At 29.0% G+C, this 24483-nt stretch overlaps 3 non-coding genes and 1 pseudogene across 3 annotated transcripts; 3 read left to right on the forward strand and 1 right to left on the reverse strand.

The window, feature by feature from the left end:
* Positions 1-16232: 16232 nt before the first annotated feature.
* TRNAV-AAC (transfer RNA valine (anticodon AAC)) lies at positions 16233-16306 on the forward strand. The gene has a single exon. It is a non-coding gene; the product is annotated as a tRNA-Val (tRNA).
* A 102-nt stretch (positions 16307-16408) lies between these two features.
* Positions 16409-16482, forward strand: TRNAV-AAC (transfer RNA valine (anticodon AAC)). Its single transcript has one exon. It is a non-coding gene; the product is annotated as a tRNA-Val (tRNA).
* Positions 16483-16767: 285 nt separating this feature from the next.
* TRNAV-AAC (transfer RNA valine (anticodon AAC)) lies at positions 16768-16841 on the forward strand. Its single transcript has one exon. It is a non-coding gene; the product is annotated as a tRNA-Val (tRNA).
* A 6295-nt stretch (positions 16842-23136) lies between these two features.
* On the reverse strand, positions 23137-23850 carry LOC128033925 (uncharacterized mitochondrial protein AtMg00370-like; annotated as a pseudogene).
* Between the last annotated feature and the right edge of the window lie 633 nt (positions 23851-24483).

Consider the following 24483-nt stretch of genomic DNA (forward strand, 5'->3'; position numbering starts at 1 on the left):
ACTTACTTGAAGATGCAGTTGTGAGCTTTAGTTGAAAGAAAAAGAAGCGTACTCTTGAAATGTTTGGTGGTTGAATAAAGATTTATCTTAAGCAAGACTTCATAGATATAGGATTATTGCATCTGAATTACGTAAAGAAAAATCAGTTGTGTCAATTCTTCTCTGTTCTTATTTTTCTTTCTCTACCTGTTTTCGTTCTAATTTTCGTTACAATAAACACTAAGCAAAATTGATATATTTAGATTTAGTTAAAAATTAAATGCTTGTTCTAGAAAATAGAAATTCATTTTTCTTGTTTTAAATTTATTAAATTATATTTATTTTTGTTAAATATATTCAACTATCTTACCTATTTAAAATTTGAATTAATTAATAATGGTATAATAAAATATGTATAATTTTTAAATTTAAAATAAAATACTTTAAATAGACGTAGAATTTATATTACAAAATTCAAATTTAATTTTAAATAAATACTAATTTCTTAAAAAACCCCATTAATCAGCAAAAAACGAAACCAAAAATAAATTAAATAATGGTGTTTTTTTTTTAAAAGTGTAAAAATGAAATATTCAAAAAAGCCAAATGGTAACTCATTTTTATAAATTAACATAAGGTATTTATAAAGGAAGAGTCCTATATATAATAGAATTCAATAACGAAGAGTGGAATATAGGGTTGTTCATGGGCCGAGTGACTTGGTCCAGCTCGAAGGCTTATTTGAAAAATGAGTTTGAACAAAAAAAAAATAAGACTTGTTTAGAAAATGGGTTAAGCTTCAGTAAAGTTTTTTTGAACACATAGCATCATACATTAGAAAATTGGTTAACAAATTTGAGTTGGTTGTTGTCCAAAGTAGCAGCTAGAATCAAAGCTCAATGAGTTTTGCTGCCAAAATTTGTCAACTTAAACATAAAAAGTTTCTGAGTAGGCAATGCCAAACACTAATGGGCACTGGTCCTTGACACTACTCAAAAATTACCTCAACAGTCTTCCTCTTTGACAAATTTTTAAACAAAACCTTAATAAGAGAACATACTCACAAAAGATACAAATGCTCCCTTAAGTAACTCTCCCTTAATCCATCATATTCGACTATTAACATAATAAAAAAATCAATTATTAATGCATAAGTAAAGGGGATCGCATTAATAACCAAAGTACTAAGAATTCTATTATGGTAGGCAGATAAGAACAGTGGTTCACAATATAACAATCGAAGTAAATGTAATAAGAGTTCAAAGTTTCAAAATTACAACTCCAAAATACTTCAAAATAAAACAGAAAGAAGAGAACTCAAAAGCAATAATAACATCAATATTGGTGGCAAGCAATAGTGGCAGCTCAAAATAGACACTACTACCCCTTTTTATTTAAGAAGTTTTCCAGCGTATCACTCGAGTTGCTTGACCAGAAGATCATTCCTCAAGGCTTTGGCACGATGGTCATTGGCCTAAATTGTTGAATAGCCCTTTCCTGTGAGGCAATCTTAGCATCAAGGTGTTGCAACATTCTTTGTTCAAAGGCTAAAAGTTGGTCAGGAGTGTCTACATCAGAGCCAACTAGAATAGGCACTACATAAAAAGGTTGAGCTTGCTTCAAGATTGGCAGCAGTGTGTTTCCCTTCAAGCCGCTTGTATGAGAACTTTAACGCTGCAGGTTTCCTTTTATATTTTTTAGTAGTAAGCAGAAGTTTAGAAGTTTGCTTATGCAAAATCTGAAAATTAAGTGAAGGAAAAGGGAGACATATCCTAGGGTAAAATCCAATTATAATAATTTGAAGTAAAAATGAGATCAAGCTCCAATTTGGAAAGAGTTTGATTTCACTTTTATTTTAATCTTAAAATCGACAAGTCCAATTTACCGACTCAATTTAGAAAGAATTTAAGCTTACCCCGTAATCCTGAAAATGCACCTCTAACCTTAATTCTAAAACCAAACTATACTTTAACTCGATTATATAATTAGTTTAAAAGTTAATTTTAAAGCCCTTTAATTCAAGAAAATCAAGGCCCAATGAGCTCGAAATTGACTGCCCGGATATATTTAAGTGTCTACACTCATGTTTCTCTTTATTTAATCAAGATTGATCTCAAAAGTTTCTGAAGGGATCCAATCAATTCATTAATACACATAGTACCAATGCCTTTAGCTTCCTTAATGGCTGTAACTTTGATGTTGAATCTTTTAAGCAGCGATTAAAGAACCTTCCTGACCAGCTTCCAATTCGAATACTCATTTCCATGGACAAAATCTTGATTGGATAAGTCGCGGAGTTTGGTATAAAACTCTCCAATTGTTTTATTTTCCTTCATTCTTAGAATTTCAAATTTTGTGGTGAGTGTTTGCAACTTTGATTGTTTCATAGTATTTGTACCTTTTTAAGCAATTTGAAGGATATCTCTAACTTCTTTGCAATAGTGTATTTTGAGATGTGTTTGAACTCTTAACTATCTACTCCACAAAAGATTGCCTTGAGCCCCTTAAAATTGGCATTGGCAAGCCTTTCCTCCTCTATAGTCCATATAACTTCTGATTGTGGAGTCTTCACACCAGAGTCTTCAATATAAGGGTGTTCCCAACTAGTAAGAACAGATCTCCAAGCTCTTTCATTTGTAGCTTTGATAAAAGCAGTTATTTTGGCCTTTCAATAGGCATTGTTTGCACCATCGAGCATAGGGAGCAAGACACCGATGCACCCTCCATTGCAAGAAAATACCAATACCAAGAATTCCACTAGATTTGCCAAGTGGCAAACTTTGATACCAATTAGAAATTATAAATCGATACTTGCAAACAAATTCGAGTAGTGGCAGAAGAAGTGCTATAAACTAATGCCAACTACTTCAGGCACTGAGCATGAACAAGGTAGAAAAACAAAGAACACATCATATGTTTATGCATTTTGATTTCCCTACGTTTGCAAGGCCTTGCTCAAAGAGATACTCCACTATCTTAGCAACTTGTATAACAACCGGTTACAACCTTTAACACTCATTAGATTATACTCCTCATTTTTGTACCTAAGATCTAGACAACACTCCTCTAAGTTCCCTTAAAAACTTAGGACAATAATCAAGTAACACACTTGATTTTACACTTAACGTACTCACTTAAAACGTTTCTCAATGAACAAGAATAAGTGCTCTCAGGTTAGTACAATACCTATACAAGTCTCCTCAATTTATAAGGAATTGAGATTTGTTAACATATTAGATCAATTACGATCAATCTCCTCATAAAACGAACAAGATAATAAGCATAAAGAATACCTTCAATTAGCTCAAGATAAATCCTAAAACTCCAGGATATACTTTCAAGCTTTGCCTGATTCGGTTCATTCCACCAAATTTGGGAAATAGATTGTCGTGATTCAAATCCAAACTAATCTCCAATATATGTTGATATGTGTAGTTTGGATATCCAAGATGGGCTAGTTGTCGTCCAAAGTGACAACTAGAATCAAAGCCAAAGGATTTTTGTTGCCAAAATTTATTAACTTAAACATGGTAAGTTTCTAAACAGGTAGTGCTTGACACCAGTGGGCAATGGTCCTTGGCATCACTCAAAAACTGTCTCAATAATATTAACTTTTGGTATTTTTCTAATATTAGTTTAATAATATAATCAACAATAAAGGGTGTATTGATCAGTTCAAAAGTTTTTTCCAAAATCGTACTTATATATATAATAGATATAGATAACCATGAGACAAAATCAATAGTTTTATGTTGGAATAGTTGGTTAACTAAAACACGAAATTATAATTTTAGCTTAAAGAAGATCTTTATTTTCTTTTATATATATATATATATATATATATATATATATATATAATTTTCGAGTAAAATAATTGTTAAAAGCAAAGAGCTTGGAGGAACCCAATGTAACATTGCCCTCTTTTAGTTTTAGAGTTTAAAAAAGAGAGAGAGAGAGAGAGAAAATCAATTTTGAATATGCTTGGTAGCAAGAAAAGTATGGAAAACAAAACTATGAAAGAAGATCATTTTTCATCTCATAAATATAACGAAGGGTAAATTACAAGAATAATCACCCAACTATTCACTCCGTTTTATTTTGGTCACTCAACTTTGAAACTTTTCAATTTAGTCACTAAATTTTTCAAAATAAATATCTTAATCACTCTCCTATTAATTGTCGTTAACTCAGAAACAAAAATCTACCGTGGACTTTTTATCGGTCTAATAATGAATTTAGCCTTAAATCTTTACACATTGTATCAATTTGATCCTAAAAAATAAATTTAGCCCTCAATGTTTATAAGTTTTGTCATTTCTAGTATATGTTTTTATTTATAAATTTTTATAATTTAGAGATTTGTAAATATTATTTATAATTTTTTAGAAATAATGGATATTAACGTTGATGTTCCTATTTGATAATGGTCGATTACACTACCATATTTGTTGCATTTTCTTGTGTCTTGCCTCCTTATGTCAGTCTTTGTGAACATAAATCACAATTCTATTATGATAAAAGTAGATGCACTTAAGTCCTTACAATTACACTTAATCACATAACAGCCCTTGCCATCAAATTTTGTTATGTTTTGAACAAATAGAAACTAGAACAATCAAGAGTAGTTTAAGAACTAGCAATTCCATAATGCAATAATACGATTAATATATGAAACAAATCATAACTGTAGTAAAATATTTCTTACCAAATCAATCGGTCAGATTTTTCCTCCTCAAATAGTTTTAATTTTTTTTAAATTAGAACAAAATGATAAATTTTATAAATATTGAAGTTGAATTTGTTGAATTTTTACATGTGGGATCAAATTGATAAAATGTATAAACATTGGAGGCTCAATTTATTATTTGGCCAATAAAAAAGCTCATGTTAGATTTCCGTTATTAAGTTAACGACAACTAACTGACGAGAACATGATTAAAATATTTAATTTAGAAAAGTTAAGTGATAAAATTTAAAAAAAATTAACTGACCAAAATAAAATCAAATACATAATTGAATGACTATTCTTTTATAATTTACTCTAAAACAAACCATTCTAATTTAAAATCAAAGAGAGAAAATATGAAAGATGCAAGTGTGGGTTTTTCTTAAAAGAAAAAAATCATTTTCTCTCTTCACATTTTTAACTCTATTATGCATTTAATAGAAAGAAATTAAGGTGTGCATGGTTTAGAAAATAGATGCTATTTTCAAATACTAAACAAAATATGTTTTGTTGAAAATAAAATTAAAATATATGAAAATTTAAAAAATTTTGTTGATTTCCTTAAAATACTTTTAAAAATTTGTAACAAGTGATTTTAAATTTTAAATTTAGTTGATAAAAGTCTATGTAAACTTTTTTTTAATTAGTTTTTAAAGATATTGACCTTGATATTATTTTAGTTTTGTGCGCAAATTCGTGATTTTATTTTATCCTTTTTTTGTGATTTTGGTTTTAATAAACAGATGTGATTTTAGTTTTAGTTTTAGTTTTTAGTTTTTAGTTTTTAGTAATGTTATGATATATATATATATATATATATATATATATATATGATATTTTCTAATATAAGAGTATCGCTAGATCTATTAGGAACCGTTCTTAAAGGTCCTTATCATGATAGTATATAATAATGGTGATAAATCTAAGGTGACGAGGAGGAGGATAGACAATTTGAGACTTGTCCTTTTTGTGTATCATAGATGCAGTAAGTCTCTTAAGGCTTTTGGTAGTTGTTTCTTGGTTGATCGGTGTTCATCATCATATTGATTTGATTATGGCGGGATTATTATGCAAATTTCAGCGGCTTGATCAAATTGTTGCATCTCTAGTCTGTTTCTAAAATTCTTACAGTGTTGTAATTACTGTCATTTTATCTTTATCTTTTTTTAGATTATTCTACAGGCATGACATTTGTGCATTAGTTTGTAATAATATATTTATCATTTCATGATTTTTATTAATAATAGTATTTTCTTAAAAAAAAACTAAAATCTCATTAAGTTCATAAAAATATAATAATTATTTATTTATCATATTTATATTATAAGAAAATATATATCAAACATATTTCCATTTTTATTTTGAAAATAATCTTTCATATTTCTATTTCTTCTAAATTTTTCATTTTTCTTATTTCCATTTCCTTTAAATTTGTAAGGCATTAGACTTAGTGAGTTCAAGAGCTAAAAGAAAGATTTTGTGAAGAGTGTTTTAATAAACAATTTTGAGAATAATTTGATTGAAATGTAAAAGTATTACCACAAATATCATACAAGGTAGTTGATTGTTTGTCAAAGGCGGCATTAAGGAGTTTAAATCAATTAGTTTTCTTCAAATAACCATGAATTTATGTTATACGATTGCTCGAAAAAGATGCTAATAAGTCTCTAGAGGAAGAATTCACTGTTTCTGCTCACTTCTAATTTTTAGGAGTATATTTTTATTTATAAAAAGAAAACTTATTCGTTTTACACATAAGTATTTATGAAGTTAAATTTTATTTTATATTAAAGAACGTCAAAATAAACTATATTATATTTTTTTTATTTCAAGGTTAACTTTTCTTTTTAAAAATTTTTTCACTTAATATTTTAAGCCTATGATGATGTAATATGCAAGGGCGTAGCCAGGGGTTGGTAGGGCTCGACCCCCTAAAATGAAAAAATTTTCATTTAGGTCTCTTTAAAATTTATGAAATTTTAAATTAATAAAAGTAAAATTATACTTTGGCCCCTAAAAATAATAAAAATTTGATTTAATCCTTTAAAAACTATAAATATATAGGTATTAAAATGGTAAAATTACATTTTACTATCGTAAAAATATACAATTTAATTTCGACCCCTAAGAAATTTTCCGACTTCACCCCTAATAATATGAGATATATATATATATATATATATATATATATATATATATTAATGTTTTTACTATTTGACAAATATTATATTTTTTGTCTTCTTTAATGTAAATATATTATCTAATAATACAAAATGTCAATTTGTATATACCACGTCATCTTATACTTTTTAAAAATAAGTCACGTAAATTATTTAACAAAATAATCTTAAAACTAAACATAATATCGTTTTTAGAAAAAAATCAATTTATAATAAATAGATAAAATGCAATCATTCTAAATTGAAATGATGAGAGGAGAGAAATGAGAAAGAAATGTATGCTAGTTCAAATTATGTATTTTTAAATGTTTTATTTTCTTTCATTTCATTTTTCAACTCTGCCAATCAATGAATGAAAAATAATATTTTTTCTTTTTCCTACCAAACACACTTATCAAAAGAAAAATTTTGGTTTTTATCCTTCTAGCTTTCTACCCTTTCAATTTTATTTCAACTTTGATTGATAGGGTGGAAAGAAAATTGAAAAGATGGAAAATATAAACTTTTTTCCATTAGTGTGCTTAGTAGGAGATTAGAAAAATAGAAAGAAAAAGTAATTTTCTATCCATTGTTTAGTAGAGTTGAAAACAAAAAACGTTTGAAAAATGCATAATTTTTTTCGATAAAAACAGCAGCCAACTAATGGCGATTACAATTCAGAGAAATTCCTAAGTAGCAGAAAGGGACAATGCATCCAAGTCTCCATATAGCAGCGCGAGAGCTGAGTTTGAGGGTTCTTCAAATCTCTATAAACTATTAAGGTTATGATCAGCTAGTTTAGCCATGTAGTCAGCAATTTTGTTGTGGTCTTTAGGAATATGTTGAATTCGCACACTCCACTTGCGTTTTAGGATTTGATCAATTAGTCACAGCTCTATCATTCTATTAACAACAATCCCTACAACATTAGGATCTGATCAAAATACATAATTTTGAACTAATATACACAAATCTCTTTCATTTCCTCTCTTCTCATTATTCAAAATTAGAAAAATTAATCATTATGCATTCCTTCCTTTATTTTCTTTTTACTTTTCTTTATCCTCAACTTTTCACTTCTGAAAAATAAAATCTTGAAAGTACAAATTATGAGAAAATAATCTTTAACATCAAATAAAATTATAGAAGTTAAATAATAATAAAAACATTTCAAGGATATCCGCCTGGCTTACTTACCAAACATATTTTAGAGGACAAAATTTGAGATATTGAGCAAACTTTTTTTCTGTTCTGACAATTGTAATAATGAAATTAATGATTTCAACTTTGGTATGTTTTTAAGGACAAAATTTTAATCGTTATATACATTAAAAAACGAAAACATTCTTATGCATATGCTTTATAATTTTAACATGTGAATGACTTTTAAATTTTATTATATATTACATCATGTATGATTATTCCTCTAAAATATCATTATATTATATAGAAAATTTAATCAATTATAATCAAGAGGTTGGCTCTCTAAAATTCAAAATTAGAAATTCTAACCTATCAAATTACAAGCTAATATGAAGACAATTATGCTTTGGTTCTCTAAAAAGATAATAATAGAAATTAATCCTTTAGAAAATGATATACTAATAGATCAATACATGTTAAAATTTATATTTGACATCTCAAAATTTATAATTCTCTTTTGGCCCCTAAAATAATTTTTGAATTCACCCCGATTATAATAATGTAAAATTGATAATTAAGAATCAAATCTTATGTATGCATATATGTATATGTATTGGTGCCATGAGTTGAAGCGACACCATGACAACAGCTTAGTTGACAAAAAACCAAAATGTCAATAATAAGTGATATAGATTTTAATATTAAATTTAAATTGAACTCCATGTGATAGCCCGATAGTCAATGGTATTCACCATCCTAGGTCTGTCTTGGGTTCAAGTTGCACTAGTCACGTTTGTTGTTCAGGTGTCCTGTTAATGTAATTCAATAAACAAATTAAATTTAATATTTTTCATAAAGATAAATAATATTATCATAAGAATAAATATTAATTAATTTTTATAGTTCTTTTCTTCCTATATAATTTTGAAAAAATTTAAAATTAAAAATCAAAACAAAAATATAAAATATAAAATTGCAATTAGGCAACGCTTTTTTTAGAAATTAAATTTAAAATAAACAAACAAACCTAGAAAATAATATTTGATATGAATGAAACTCTAAAATTTGAATCTGTAAAAAAGATTAAAAGCTCTTTAAAACGTATTAAAGGATTTGAAGTAAAACACAACCACCACACAATTAAGCCAACAAGAAAAACTTAAGGTGTATATATTCTTTGTATATGCCTCAAGTTCTTTCTTTCACTTATTAAGATAATGTATATGTGTACATATATAATGGTTCAATTTCAATCTTTTAATTTATTTATCACATTATATGTATAAATTATATAAATAAGTAATAAATTTTATTATGAAATAATTTAATATATTTTTATTATATATAAAGAAAAGGTACGAGAGCATATATGAAAACTTTTAGTTCTGAGATAGTTTTTTGAATTCAAAATATTTACTTTTTTTAGTTATATTTAATGTGGGTTCTTTTTAAAATTAAGTTTTAAATATAGTTTTATTGACAACAGAAACTCGATGAACCTTGAATGCAGTTTCCCTCACATTTTACTCCATGCAAAGTATAATACTCAAATGGCCTAGGTGACCCAAAAACTCAACATTGCATATTTTTGTATATGTATTAACTCAAATGCTAAACTACCCTCTTTAGTACTCTTAACATCTTAAAACATATGATCATATGCATATTTACATCTAGACTCTTGTTTTACTAGCTTTGATCATGAATATGCAATTAAGTATACATATTGATATTTTCAAAACGCAACATTCGTACCATTTATACCAAAATAGACCCTAATACCAATCACGATTTTAGGTACATACCAGTTGTCATAAACAAAACAAAACTTATACAAATGTGTTGAGTGGAGAAATTGACATTGTCTATAAAAATTATTATAAAATTGAACCCAATCAAACAATTAATCAATTGTGAAGAAGCATAAAATAAAAACAAAATCCAAAAAGGAAAATCAAAGAGAGGTATAGAGAAAAGTAAAATAAATAAAAAAATTGCTACTGCCCATGATAAATTATTACAAGGTGCAGGATGTTGGAAAATATGGGCATCACACATATAATAAGGGTAATTACATGTTATTATTTACTATAATGCTATGTTAGCCCAAATTAAAATTGATCTAATTTGTTTAAGGTTAATGGGGCTTTAATTATTAAATAAAGTATGGGTCGAATATGTTTAGATACTCTAGTAACTAATTTCTAATTGATGATGGACTGATTAGAAATTAGGGCTAATGTGTCAAAGTTATATATATTTGGGTTGTGGTCTCCAAATTATACACAAGGTAACTTTTCTAATATCCCCGTATTTGTCGCCGAAACAAGATTACGGAGCATTATCGAAGTTTACGGATCAAACAGATAGAAATTTCAAATGTTTCATAACATATCAATATTCATAATAAAACTAATCAAAATCATATATATTCTCCTTTATACAAGTCCTCAAGGCCCTAAATACCCATTAGAAACAAGTAGGGACTAAATTGGAAACTCAGAGAACTTTCGAAAAACATAGAAAAATTTCAAAGCTGCAGGGGTCACACGGTTGTGTGGTCAAGCCATGTGACTCACACGGTCGAGAGACACGCCCGTGTCTCAGACCGTGTAACTCTCTGACTTGGTCACACGGCCAAGTCACACACCCATGTGCTAGGCCGTGTGGACAAGAAAATGACCGCTTCCAAGCCATTTTTTTCACCCTTTCAAGCATAAACCTACAAGAAATTTGTACATGTATACAAGGCCTTTAAACATACTCAAATTATGCAAAGAATGACTAATCTCCATACCAAATGTTTATACAACCAATATGTCAAAAGGCACCTCAATCATCAAGCATCAACTTATATATATATATATATAATATATATATATATATGTATATATATACATACATGAGCATATTTGTTCAAACGTTAACCATACATATCTAATTAATCTCAATATTATTTCCATGTTATATAAAAAATAATCTCACTACATTTGACCACATTTTACCAACTGACTTGTTTCCATACCAATACATAACACAATTAACACATACCAATCTTACCATATTAGGCCTACCATATTTCAATCATGCACATATGTTCAAGACTTTTCCAAAACATACCATGTCTTGGCCATATTGAAATCGATACAATATATACCAACTTTGGTTATTTCTAAACGTGCATCAAATTAACCATAACCAACAAGATATCAATAGTACCTTAAGTACCTCAAATTCAAGGCAACATTTTATGTTATAATTATCAACCAAAATGACATATATATATCAAACTCATCAATTAAACATTAGACATAATCCACTTATACATGCCATTATAACCTTAACCAAGATATCAAAATCTACCGTTATAATTGCTAAATAGTGTGATAGATCTCCGATGAGCTTCCGACCCGATCGAGCTTCTGATAATCTGTAAAGTAAGGGATAAACAACTACGTAAGCAATGAATGCTTAGTAAGCTCGTACAAACTTTAAACATAATATTCCAATCCAATAATAAACTTTATATGATAAATATGAAGCTATACCAATGCCTCAAGATTATCAACTACATAACCACTAAGTCATAAATGAGTAAGTCTATCAACATCATATATCTGTTCATTCCTAACATAATAAGATTTTATAAAACGTTTTACACCATCATTAACATTTTCATAAAACTACGAATAACTTCCTTTACTTACTTTCCATTCCATTTACTAAACATAAACTTAAATAACAACATCAATTAACTAATTAATATATTTATTCATAACATAGGTAAGTTCAACCATAACATACGTAATTTCTCATACATAAGTACATTATTCAACTCATCAATCCCTTTTTCATCATATCACATTTCAATTATGAACTTACCGTTTCATTTGTATAATACCAGACATAAGCATATACATCAATCATAATCTCAAGCTTGACATAAGTCTAATCATCATCATCAATACACAAGTTAGTGCATTTATGTATATATCTCATTTTCATGTTTCAAATCACTATCTCATTTTCAATTCTCATACAATATCATCCAATATCAATCATAGTATCGTTTTATTTAATTACCCCTATTAACACGACTCGGACTCGGACTCGAACGGATGCACGATCCAACCAACACACCAGTTTGGCACCCAGTGCCTCATCGGATAAATCCGAAGTAATATGCGCCCAGAGCTATATACATTTGACACCCAGTGTCTCATCGGTTACACCGAAGTAAATTGACACCTAGTGTCTCATCGACTCGAAGTCGAAGAAATCCCTGAACTTTTCCTGTCCTATGGCATGCCATCTATATCTGACTTAGCCCGATACAATTAATAGGGTTTAATTTCACTTCCAAATACAACCAATATCCAATTATCATATTTGCACATTATCACATTTACACATATATATATTCCTTTCAATTCAAAAAATCAACACATTCATAATTTATATATCAATTCAATCCATTTCAGTCAACTATCAAATGTCAACCTTTTAATTCATACATATTAGCACATCATTTCAACATCATTTTGTACTATACTCAAATTGCACATGCTAACATCTTTTATTTGATTAACAATGTCCCAATTCACACAATTGCTATATAAATAGCTATTCACATATCAAACCACAATTGTTTATACATTGGCATTAACCATTCAATACTCCATTCATGAGTACAAAACTCATGTATCTCATTTAGTCACAACATATCTCATTTTCATTTATGTTCGAGTCAATATTCAATAATTAACAAATCTTTCAAATTCATTAAACAATTTACTTTATCGAGATTTTTCATACGAAGAATGACTTACGGATATGAGTACATTGTCAGTCCAACCAAACACACTAGATGCTCACAAGAGTCAATCCCTCCAACACACCAAATCACGACTGTACTCTATTCCGCGTTCAATCCAATTTGAGTAATCAAATTCAATATTATATATCTAATTGCCATTAATTATCAATAATTAAAAAAATATATGCAAGTTGTACCATATTAATCTACTCAAAAATTCATATTTATGTTAAATTCTAACCATACAAACTTACCTGGCTAAATTGCAGAAATGTCAAGTACAAGGGCATTTTGGTAAATATTCCATTCTCCTCGATTTTCCACTCGACCTTGATCTAAATTAATAATTTCATTCAATTTATTAATTCAGACAATAAAATAATTTATGTTATGAAATTTAGTATTTTTTAAATTTTTAAAAATTTGCCCCTAACATTTTACTTTTATTCAATTTAGTCCCTGAGTTTAACCAATTTTAATGCAAACTCATGCTAGCCGAATATTCATGGCATTCATTACAGCCCATTTTTGCAATAATTTCACAACAACCCCTGTCTTTTTACTATTTCAACAATTTAGTCCCTACTCAAAAAATTCATCAAAATTACTTAGCAAAATACTTTTAAATATCAACCAACATCTCAAATTCATCATTTAATACCTAAAATTATATAGATTCATCAATGGCAACTTTCACAGTCTTTAACAGTTTCAAAATTGAAAATACGGGCTAGTTAAACCTAATTGTAACGATCTCAAAAACATAAAAATTATTAAAAATAGGGCTAAATTGAACTTACATGCACCATCAAAAGAATGGTCGAAACGTGAAACTTCCATGGTTTTTTTTTTCATTCATAAAGAAGAAGTCACCCAAATAAATACAAACATTTTGGTTTTAATTTAATTTAATTTAATTATCAAATTACCATTTTGCTATTGATTAAATAAATAAATAAAACACCAAAGTCATGTCCATATTTTCCATCACATAAATATATGGCATAATTACCATCAAAGGAAGGTTTAATTTCACAACTGATCCTTCAATTTAATTAAATTCTAACTAATTAAACTTATTTACAATTTAATCCCAAACTAATTAGGACTAAAAGAATAATTAATTCAAAAGCTAGTGGATTCAATCATAACACCACCACTTGAAAACTTTGACCATGGTTTAATTACAATTTAAGCCCTTTTCCTTTATTCAATTAACCATTTAATCACTCAAATTAAATAGTGATTAATTTTACATCTTTACAATGTAGTCCTTTTAATTAATTAACTATCGAAACGTTAAAATTTTTGAACGAAACTTTAATACCACCTTAATGACACTCTGTAAATATTTATAAAAATATTTACGGCTCGGTTTATAGAAACTAGGTCCCAATACCTCATTTTCTAAAACCACTTGAACTTAATTAATCATTCGAATAGTATAAATTATCATATCAAAACTCTTTTAAAAACCATATTTGACTCGTAAATATTAAATAATAATATTTATGAACTTACTTGTGGGATTTGGTGGCCCCGAAACCACGGTTTCTGACACCACTGAAAAATGACTTGTTACAGAGAGTCACTTTCTCAAGATTACTTGCGTGCTAATTTGGAAGATCAAATTCCCAAGATCCGAAAAATTTCAAGGAATTCATGGATTCAGGTACGCTTCCGTATCTAGTTCTGTTATCGTTTTGTTCTTGATGATTTGACATGATAGATCCTGATTTATGATTTATTAAGTTTTATATCATATCTTGATTTACAATTCTCACACAGTAAGTTTTAAAAAAGAGAGAAGAATAAGAAGGGAGAAGAGAATGAACAAAGAAGTTTTTCATTCACATAATTGCATAATCGTTTCCATTTTCCTTCTCTACTTAAAAGGCAAAGAAGTAGAGTTACATAGTTGGTTATGGAAGTTGTTATTAAACAGTTGTAACTGCCAACAAGAAAACTCGTTGTTTCAATTAAATATAAGACTAGACCTGATCGTGGGTCAAGCCACCTGGCCTTGCCCGAAAATTAGGAGGGTTTAGACCAAAATATAAGCCCGAAAAATAAGTTTGGATAAAAATTAGGCCCGTTTTCTAATAGGGGTCGGGTCAGGTTGGGCTTGGGTTTAACTAATATTTTTCGAGCTGGGCTTGGTTAAATTTTTAAGCCCATATTTCGAGCCAAGTCGGGTGTAATCCTAAAATATGGGCCTAAAATTTTGTTGACTCTCAGCCCATGATCACCTCTACATGAAACTAACTAAAACACATCATTTTATTTACTAACATTTTCCTAAAACACAGCGTAGCAGCAACTAACTTAACAAACCGATTCCTCCCATAAGAAGTACTCCCTCCTTAAAAGATCCTTATCCTCAAGGATCGAATGTAGGAAATCTTTGTTGTAGCTCCTGTAGAGGTTCCCATGCAGAATCCTCAGGAAATGTGTTTGTCCATTCCACCGATACCTGGGTGACAGTTTTATTTCCTTTCTTGACCATACGCCGATCTACTATGCAAATAGGTTCTTTCAGCATAGCACCATCAGTACTAACTACCAGTAGAGTAGATTAAACAAGTGTCTTTCCCACATGTTTTTAAAGTTGGGAAACATGAAGTGGAGTGAATACGGGAACTCAGTTGTAGATGAAGCCTATACACCACCTTTCTTACTCTAGCCTCGACAGTAAAGGGCCTAAAGAACTTGGGAGACAGTTTCTGCTTCAAGACTTTCCTCATAGTGTGTTGCCTGTAAGGTTGTAACTTGAGACAAACATAATCACCCACTTGAAACTCTCGATCACATTCTCTTACGATCTGTTGTTTGTTTCATCCTGTTCTGAGCTCTTTTAAAATGAAACTTGAGTAGCTTCCTTGTTGTTTCTCTTTGCTAGAGACTCCTATCAACAGTGTCTGCAGGTGACAGTCCAGCCAAATAAGGTAAAATTTCAAATTTTATTATGTACGCTTTAATAATGTTGTTTATTGAGTTGATGTTACTAATTAATTCGACGCCAACTTAGAATTAATGACAACATCATAATAAACAATTGTATTCATTTAATATTCTTAATATGATGTGTTTATATGTTTAAAGTTTAATTTATTCAATGTTCGATTTTTTTTTAATTTTAAGATTGTTCATAATTTATGTGTTATTATTAAGTAATTTGAATCATATATTTGACATTTCATTAATTATTATATGTTATTTTAAATACATATTTGTGTTCTAAATATGTGGTTATTTCTAGTATGTTTATTTTTTGTATAGAATATTAGGACACTCTCTAATTTATCCTGCCAGTATCTACAATTTTGGTTTCTGCACATTTCGCTATTTAAATATTGTTTTCTCAAATTTAATATAGCTATAAATATAATTGTAAAAAGCCTTATCACGTGGTTTCGTGGTGTAGTTGGTTATCACGTCAGTCTAACACACTGAAGGTCTCCGGTTCGAGTCCGGGCGAAGCCATTCATACAAAATATATTTCTGGTTTTGTACATTTAACTATTTACATATTGTTTCTCAAAACTAATAAATTCATAGAAAATAATGTAAAAGACTCTTCAACATGGTTTCGTGGTGTAGTTGGTTATCACGTCAGTCTAACACACTGAAGGTCTCCGGTTCGAGTCCGGGCGAAGCCATTCATACAGAAGATATATTTCTGGTTTTGAACATTTAACTATCTACATATTGTTCTCAAAACTAATAAATTCATAAAAAATAATGTTGACGACTCTCCTCATGGTTTCGTGATGTAGTTGGTTATCACGTCAGTCTAACCGGTTCGAGTCCGGGGAAGCCATTTACTCACAACATATTTTGTTTCATTTTTAAACAAAAATTTTTGGTTTCTGCACATTTTACTATTTACATATTGTTTCTCAAAATTATAAAAATATATAGTAATGTAGAAGAATCTTCAACGTGGTTTCGTGGTGTAGTTGGTTATCACGTCAGTCTAACACACTGAAGGTCTCCGGTTCGAGTCCGGGCGAAGCCATCCACACCGGATATATTTTGTTTCACAAAAGAAAAAATTGACGCTGTTGCCGTAGATTGAACCCTGGTCACCAGCGTGACAGGCTATTATATATCCCACTATACTAACATCTTATGTTATTTGAAAATTATACAAGTTATTGAAATCTAATCTATAGTATTTCCTGGCTTACAATCGATATCAACTCCCGTTGTCAATTCTATATTTTGAAAATAGGTTCTAACCATCTGTTTATTCATGTCGTATTTGTACATTTTCTTATTTTGTGACCGAGAATGAGTTTAAAGTTTGGGTAAGCAAAACCTAATTCGATTCGAAAAATTTAATAAAAAATTTAAAATTTTTAATTAAATAGTTTGAGTTATTTGACTTAATCAAGCTATTTGGATCAACTTGAATAAAAAATGAAGCTTTTCGATTTAACTCAAATATGAATTACACAATCCGAATTATCTGAAACTCCAAATAAAAAAAAGACAAAACTACGTCGTTTTGATAAATGTTTACTTTTTCTAAAGTTAAAAGTCAAAACTATTAAATTAAAAGGAAAAAACTACATCGTTTTCATAAATGTTTACTCATTAAGTTTAAATTCAAAACCATTATGTTGTTTATGCAGTTAAATAATCTTGTACTTTGTCTATTAGTTAAATAATCGGTCCATGTAAATGCAACATTGAGTATAAATAATAAGATTTGTTAACTTGACTCGACTTGACTTGTAATTTTTTACTCGATTTGATTCGATTCGAAAAAAATTCAAATTGAGTTCGGTTGCTAAAATATGATTCGTCAGCTCGACTAACTCAAATTTTTTTGACTCAATTTGACTCGACTCGATCGAATACTCACCCCTGGTTAAAGTATCTAAGAATGGGAGAAAACGGAGAAAGGGGAAATTGAACAAAATGTATTAATACAATAGATCAAATCTTGCCAGCTGTCAATAGAGAAGCTTAAAACTTGCCACATTCGAGGGAGTTTCCACCTCCTCATGAGAAGGTCGATGTGTCTCCACCGCCTTAAGAGAGGCCGATGTGTATAGGAAAGGATTTTTCGGCCCCCACTTAAGCCTAGTTAAGGAATGCTTTTCAAAAGTACTTTTTAAGAAAAAAACATTTTTCGAGATAAGTTAAAATTTTCAATTTATGAAAAATTTGCTTTTGGACCAATTTTTAGCTTAGGAGAAGCACTTTTTTTTTTCTTAAAAAACAGTTTATTTAGAATATTTTTGTCTCAAAAGTGCTTTTTAGAAGTAACACTAAACACACCATTCAAAGACAATAAAACACTTAAACGGTGGTAATGGATAAAAGAAAATAACCTATCCATGTTTGAAAGAATAAAATCACATTTATTACCTCACCCATTATAGTAGAAAAATACTTAAAAATTTTTATTTATATATTTTAATTTTATTATGATTATTTTATTATATTTATTTTATATTTATACTATTATTTAAATTTCTAAGCGAGTTGGTCTCATGAGTATTAAGAACTAATTTTGTTATAAAAATTACTAAAATATTTTTTCGTATTTAAAATAAATTATATCATTAAAGATTGCTTTAATCTTTTTAATTTAAAGAATAAAACTTATGGATATGAAATTTGAACCAAAGAAAATTACATTAATAAATTTTAAATTTAATTTTTAATAAATTTTAATTTTATTACGTACACTTTAATAATATTGTTTATTAGTTAGTATTACAAATTAACTTGACATCAATTTAAGATTAATGATAATACTATAATAAATAATTATATTTATTTATTATGATGTATTTATATGTTTAAAGTTTTATTTATGTTTTTGTTATTATTAATTAATTTTTTATTGGTAAAATTTTTATAGAATTCTAAGATCCTCTCTAGAGGTGCTCATGGGCCGGGCGGCCCGCCCGAAATATGGGAGGGTTTGGGTAAAAATATAGGCCGAAATATGGGCTTGGGCAAAAAAATGAGGCCCGATTAAAAAGCGGGCAGACCTCGGGCACCACTTTTTGCCCGGCCCGGCCGAATATAATAAATATTTTTATTTTTTTAATTTTAAAATAATTTTAAAATACTTTTAAAATACTTTTTTAAAATTTTTTAAATTTTTAATTTTTTTTAAAATACTTTTTAAATTTTTTTTAATTTTAAAATATTTTTAAAATATATTTTTTTAATTTTTGTTTTAATTTTTAAAATAAATTTTTGGTATTTATTTAAAAAACGGGCCGGGCCGAAATTTTTTCTGGGCCCAGCCCGGCCCATGAGCACAAACAAAAAGAAAACTTTTACGCCATTACCAGGGATCGAACCCGGGTCGCCCGCGTGACAGGCAGGAATACTTACCACTATACTACAACAACCTTGACGTTTGCATGAGCGAATTTAAAATATATGTATAGTATTTGTTGGCTTACAATCGATATCAACTCTCGTTATCAATTCTACCTTTCAAAATTAGTTTCTATATTTGTACATTTTCTTATTTTGTGACCACCTGACACGACTATAGTTGATAAAGCTACCGAATGAGGTTGAGGTGAGCGAGAATTCAACGGTTAACTGAGAGGAAGCTTATTTCGAAGGCATGGCTGCAGCAACTAAGCATGGAGTTTATTATTCAATGTAATCAGGAATATTGTTTAGAGACATAAAAGCTAGGAGAAGCCCTTTTTTTAATGTCTGGTGAAATTATATATGATTCTCGATGTTTAGTTTAAAGAAAAAAAAAACTTTATAATTCATGTAGTAATTGAAGTTGTTCTCAACAACATATTTAATCTAAAATCGTGATTTCTTCAGATTGTTTATGGTGAATTGTATAGTTTAATCAATAAAGAGAACTCAATAAATTTATCAAATAAAATCCGTGATTAACACAAATTCAATCGAAAAAATACAATAATGTCTTTTCTTTTTAAAATAAATAATGATATTTAAAATATTTTATATCAATTATAATTAAAAAACCCTTAAATTTACCAAAATTGTTTTTATTTATTCATACATTTGAATTTCGTTTTACTATATACAATATATTTTCTCCATCAATTACATATTTATATTATTATTTGAATTTTTAATTGAATCAATTTCACAATTAGAAAACCAACTAGATTATAAAATTTATTAAAATAAATTATATTATTCAATAACACTTTAATTTTTTAATTTAAAAATAATAATAAAACTTATGATATAAGCAAATTACATTGATAAAATTTCAAATTTACCTTCAACCAAACCTTATTTTAATTTTAACTTTTAAAATTATTATGTACACTTCAATAATATTAATTACAAATTAACTCCATACTATCATGATTTAATATAATATAGTCATAGGTTTAAAGTTTGATTTACTTAGAGTTCAATTTATTCTTAAATGAATACCAAGATCCTCTCAACTCTTTATCCCGCTAATATCTAAAATTTTGGTTTCTGTACATTTTATTTTTTAGATATTTTTTCTCAAATCTTGTCGATGTGGTTTTGTGGCGAAGTTTGTTATGACGTCAGTCTAACACACTGAAGGCTTACGGTTCGAGTCCGGGCGATGCCATTTCTTCTAATTTGCATTTTGTTTATTTTTCTTTATTAAAAAAAAAAGATTCCGGTTCGGGTGACCTGCGTGACAGGCGGAAATACTAACCATCTATAATATTTGTTGGCTTATAATATTTCGATTCGGTTCCGGTTCGAAGATGTGAAGAGTCATTTGTTGAGTAGAGACAAACTCGAGAATGAGTTTAGTTTGGATAGCAAGGCAGATAGGCAAGCTTCCGTTTTGGTAGCATCAAAGAAACAAGACAAAAGGTGTCGCTATTGTAAAAAGTTAGGTCACGTCAAAGCAGATTGTTATAAACTGTGAAATAAAATAGCTGCTGAGAGTAACAAGGAAGATGTAGCTAGTGCTAATTTGATCGATGAAAGCGATGATGATTTCTTATTAGTGTTAACGAGCGATAACTCAAAGCTCACGTCCGAGTGGATCCTATATTCGGGATGTTCTTTCCACATGTGTTCCAATAGAGAATGGTTCTCCACATACAGTTCGGTTGAAGGTGGAGTTGTGCGCATGGGAAGCGATTCATCTAGTAAGGTAATTGATATTAGTACTGTTAAAATTAAGATACACGATGAGACGATTAGGGCACTCTCAGATGTCAGGTATGTACCTGATTTACGAAAGAATCTCATCTCATTGAGTATTTTAGACTTGAAAGGATGCAGAATCAACATCGAGTCGAGCGACATTAAAGTATCTCGTGGAGCTTTCATTTTGTTAAAAGGTAAAAGTACTGACAGTCTTTATATTCTGGAAGGTTCTATAGTGTTAGAGTTGTGTGACCCAAATTGTAAGAGATTGCTTACAAGTCAAGTTAAACAAAATATATTTTCTTTCTAGAAGATTTAGTATTTATTAGTATAATATATTTAGCATTTATTAGCATAGCTTATTTGACCTACTAATTTAGCCTATAAATATGTTTTTTACAACCTTAGAAAATACACCCATTAGATTAGAACTCATAACACATTTGGAAGGGGTTTTCCACGTTAAATTTGTGTGTTCAATTTCTCAATTTCTTCTGCTATTTTTACTTGTTTGTTGGTTAATCGGGTCGATTCCTAACAAAAGCAAATATCAGCTCATTGATATTCTAATATTTAATTAATATTAAGCGACATTACATGAATGGATCGTAATGTGGAAAGACAACTTATATTAGCAAATAATCTAAACACGTCCTTAGTCCAATCGAAATTGAGCAAATCAATTAAAAGACTAATATGACATATATTAAGTCCAATTGATGAGGTACCTTGTATTGATTATCAGCGCGGATGATTCCCAAAAGATAAATATATAGATGTGATTAACTGGATTTACAGGATATTGGATAGGACCCAAGTAAAATAGATCCTAAATTAGTTTATACATATATTCACTTGTGACATTTATAGTGTAGTATACCTTAAATCTTGATTGGATGATGAACTACGTATACGTGACTTATATGATTTGATGTAAGTGAAAGCTAAAGTTCAAATAGATTTCTAATATGCGATAACCATTTTGCACACGATCAAGATCCATTTTGTGAAAGAAACGGAATAAAAATCGTTTTCCTCCCATATTTGCAATTTGGACCCCTCTCACTGGGTGCTAAAGATTACCTATAGTACTTCTCATTGCGGGGAAGCGAATCACACTTGCAGTAAGGAAACACCCCACCAAGCAAAGATCATAATCTCCTTCATAGGTTCAGCCTCGTTTTAGATCTGTAAGATATTTTCCTCCTCATCATCCAAAGTAAGATTCGTCAAATCAGTTTCCATACATACCAAAATCAAAACAAAAAGAAATTAACAACCCCTCCTAAACTCCATCGCTGCAAAAACCAAATTAGAACAAAAGTCAAACCCTAAAAATGAAACTTGCTAGAAAAGCAGACCAAGATGTGCTAGAGTAGCAGACTCGATCCTTATCTTTTAAAAGCACATAAAAGATTTACAAATGAAATTTTTCATATTTCAAATAGAAAAAATAAAAATGAAAAAAATTATATTTTTTAAAAATAAAAATTATAAATTTTTAAAAAATATAAATGATTTTTTAACCAGATTTAATTAATTCGCAGCAATTTGTCGGTTAATCAGTTTTTTACCTCTCACAAACTGATACTCTAGTTGGTTTTTATCCAATTCGTCTGGTCTGGTTTAGATAACAATGAATTGTGAAACTTTTTATATTTTAAATATATTTTTAGAAAATATTTTTATTTTTTATTTTTGAATTTTAAAGATTTTTATATATATTTAAAAAATATAATTTTAATTTTTTGTTTAAAATAAGGAAAAATAGTTTTAAATTTTTTAAAATACATACTTTTAATGGACATGGACCATATTGACAAAAAATATAAAATTATTATTACAAGAGGTTTTTCAATCCATAATAAATATTTATCTTTTTTTTAATATTTCTAACTTCGAACTTTCTTAATTCCCATCCAGATAAGAAGTTTCATAAACTGGTCTATTTTTATAGTATGTCTCTTTAAAACGAAAGTGGAGTTCACCCTTTATTTTTTTTTTCTTTTCAATCACTTGTAGCTTTTCTGTTTCATCGATTTTGCTCGGATCCACCTCTTCCTCCGAAAAAAGAGAAAAAGAAGTATTTTCTTCGGTCCCCTGTTTTTGGTTAGCCCCTCCCCCTTCGGAAATAGTTTCTATTTCTATGTTTCTTTCTTCCTCACTTTCCCCCACTTCTTCCGTTTCAGAAATTCCTTTCAGTTAGTTAGAATGGGTGATGGTATTCTTCCTAAGTAGTAAACACATGTAATAAATAATAGAATACTAAAGATCACATGTAATAAATAACAGAATACTAAAGATTTGAGCCATAGAATTTCTAAATTCGATACAAGATACTTATTGTTACAAGATTCATTATTTTATTTGTAACAAGTAGATTTCATTTTACACATGTCATATTTTATGACAAATTAACCAACCAACAAAACTACTTGTTACAAATAACATATTGTTGCTACATCGAAACATATAGATTTTGACTAATCTGGCTAACATTGAACTTGGTAAAATGAAATGATTGAATAATTGAATAATTGAATAATGAGATTATTCAGGAATACACATTGAATGCTAAGCTTATGCATTGAATTTCTGGTAGGAGGTCTATGATCAAAAAAGTCTTTGTGATTGTTCCAGAAGAAATGAAACAAAAGATACAGTAGAGTTAGGACGGTTATTGTATGAGGTTTACCCAATGTTGAATGCAGAGGTACATAGTAGATTGATATGAACATCATGAGCTGGCCTGCAATAAACCCAGTTGTTGCTGATACTCTCTTCTCAGTTCCTTCTTCTCCTTCTTCCATAACCCGAGCTCGTAGAAGGAAGATATAAGAGGGACCTATGGATAGTGTGGTCAGAAATCCATAATAGAGTCTGATCATAACGACCGAATTGATCATCGTCATGTATAAGGATATTCTGATGGACTAAATATCTTTCATAAAGAATCGTAGAAAGATGCGACGATTTTTTCCAGGAAAACCCCAACGAAAAATACATATTATTCCCTCATTTCTATGAAATCAATCATAACCACTGCCTACATTCTAAAAAATAGTGTACCACAAATATGAACTAATAAAGAGGCCTGCGATCCCATAGAAAGACATCACGATCCCATAGACAGAAATAAAGATATCAAATTCCTACCAAGATAACTAGAAGTTCCAACTAATAAAACCCTTAATGAACCAAAAAAAAAAGGATAAAGGGCCAGCAGAAATTGCTTGTTTTTCGAGATCCCACTATAAATTCTATCCATATAGATTTTGATCGCCAACTAATACATGCTAGATCCAGTTGCATTTTATTCGAATTGAGAGAATAACCAAAAAAAATTTGACTTTACTTTTTTTTTTTTGTTTCCGAAGTAACTCTCATCAACTAGGACTATTTTGATATGAACTTTTTGAAGGAATTCATCAAATTGCTTCGATCTAAAATCATCCCCTTTATATGATCACCTATACGGATCTACTAGATATATAGACTTTAATTTCATACATCCATTCGATATCGATCCACTTGCTATAGTTCAT

Source organism: Gossypium raimondii, chromosome 10, assembly GCF_025698545.1.
Source record: "Gossypium raimondii isolate GPD5lz chromosome 10, ASM2569854v1, whole genome shotgun sequence".
Classification (NCBI taxonomy): Eukaryota; Viridiplantae; Streptophyta; class Magnoliopsida; order Malvales; family Malvaceae; genus Gossypium; species Gossypium raimondii.